Below are 2,563 nucleotides of genomic sequence, written 5' to 3' on the forward strand. Positions count from 1 at the left end.
TCCATTGCTGAGGTAAGTATACTTCGTCGCGACTTAAGGGTGTATTGACGACGTCTGGAATGTATGAGCAAGGTCTACAGTCTCGCAATTCTCCGGTTGTGTCCGTCGTTCGTCACTCGCCTCCTACAGATCCGAAAGAAGTAGCCAATTCGTTGGTGAACATGAAGAACATTGAGAACTTAGGCATCAATAATGCTGCAATGAACGACGGGTAATTATTAATCTACGCTGGCGTATTAGTGAATCACATTCATATTTAATATTAATGGCAATAACTGCGATAGTATAAAAACGTCAACGTAGCATAACTTATTCGCATGAAACTGATTCATGGAGCAGAGACACACGATAAATTCTACCATTATGTAGGTTAAAACCAAATCATTCAATATATGGGTGACCCGCAGATCGATGTACTTTAGGTTACACAGCGCTGACAAGCATAAATTAAAGGAGCAATTTATACAAGAGAGCAGAGACTTCTTAATAACTCAATTGGATGTATCTAAACATACGAAATCCCACCACATCGTCATGTAAATCTTCATCCACGTTCCCATCCGCCAAACGCCGGCCAAGATCTGGAACCCCACCGTTCTCTGGAGACCGCGGACCTACATGATTGAAGGTGCCTCCACCATCCAGCCACAACGCTGAAAACACCGAGCCATGTCGAAGTTTGCAAAAGGCCAGAAAGTATCAATAGTGAGCAACATTAAGTTATTGTCACCAGACTCCACGTAATGTCTCAGGAGCGCTTTCTACCCGTTGCCGAACCGATATTCAATAGAATTGAAAAGTGGGCAACATGCTGGTAGAAAAATCGGTACAACGCCAATTTTTCGGAGGTAGTAAACAATTTCGGGGTGGCGCGCCATCTAATATCTAAATTGAATTGGAGCTTGAGTAAGGACGAACACCTGATCAGCAAAATCTTGGCAGCATCGCACGAGTTCCACCCGGTCAAATGACCCCACAATATCATAGAAGCCAATAACACCATAACGCCAATGCAAGCAAGCAAGGACACTCAAGGTTTTCTTCGAAACCTCCTCTGGTTGCCACCTTTTGTCCACGAAGAGCATAGCCACGCTTTCCCAGCATACCTTTATTGTCAAATGAGACTTCATCAAGAAAACCAATGTTCTGGTAGCTCCAATTGATGTGGTTGCGCTCTTCCGCGAATATAAAAATGCCTCTTTCCCTTATATGAATGGCACTGCGCTGTATTACTTTCCACGTAAGTCTAAAATCGCTGATAATTCGCCACTTAGACGTTTTCGATATGCTGATGTGGAAGTGTTTGAGAAATGCATCCTGTGCTTCGTCGAGGTAAGACAAATGTCTGCTTAAAATAATGCGAAGCCACTCACGATTCTTGGTTGACAACTTCCTATCTGCGTTTGATGTAGCCCGCTGGTAGGTTTGCATAGGTATGGATCCTGTTACAGTAAATTCTCTCACTTCCGGTATCGTGGTCCGCCCCCTATCATATGATTTGACATAGTATTTTGAAGCGTTTTACAGTGTCAACCTACCAACGCGGGTTAAAATATCCTCTACATCAATATCATCTCCGTAGCTGGAGAGCTAAAAGGTCTTGCACCTTTCGTCTACGCCTTTAAAAAATATACCTGTGTGCCGGAAGCAGTTCTGGATCGAAACCTTACCTTGTAATTCTTGCCAAATCTCCTTACTCCATCGCAATAGCCGATGCCTTTGCTCGAACACAATGAGCCATCCGTCCGAAAAGGCCAGGTCCCCCGCATCACATAGCTCCCTTTGAATATCACGAGCCTTCATTTTGATCAATTCCCGTGAGAGACATACACACTGAGCTACAACCTTCTGAATCCACTCCCACAGCTGGGCTTCTAGCTTGATGAGGCCACTCGCAATGGCTTACGCCGCCTACCATCACCACAGATCTCGCTCATGGACCTGGTAGCGTTCTTAAGTATATCGAGGATAGTAGTCTGGGCAGGCGACCGCTTAAATTTGAACGTGACTTTGGCCCACGCTACCAACTCTTTCTGCGTTATGTCAGGGCGATTGTTTGCTTTCCTGATGAGACTGCGTTTGTGCTCGAGTATATCCAGCTTCACATGTCTGCTGTCCAGATCTAATTCAGCCGTGGCGCGCTGGGTGCGTGATCCAGAATGCAAGCAAACGCGCAGTAGGTTACCGATGACTGGCGTAGAGAGACTCCCGCCAAAAATGTGATGCAACATGACCCTTCCTAAAATGATTGTGTCGACAATGTCAGGACATTTGATTATACCAGTACTGGAAGTGACAGCAATAACTGTTCTTATAGATGTCGCCTGTTGGGTTTTATTGTAGACGAGCGCCAGGTCCTTCGGTGAGTACCCTACGTAGTAGTCGTACAGACAGTGCATCACGGTTTCCGGGTCTGTATGTTGTCTTGTTGCTGCTGCTTCCTCTCGCTTGATAACGAGTGAAGCCGTCAGCAGTAGTGCTAAGATCGCAATGCTTTTGTTTTATTTTGACCAATAAACAACGCGTTATTGATTGGGTGGCGACTTAGCAAGTCCACCGTGGG

The sequence above is a fragment of the Phytophthora infestans genome, genomic scaffold (genome assembly GCF_000142945.1).
Source record: "Phytophthora infestans T30-4 supercont1.6 genomic scaffold, whole genome shotgun sequence".
NCBI lineage: Eukaryota > Oomycota > Peronosporomycetes > Peronosporales > Peronosporaceae > Phytophthora > Phytophthora infestans.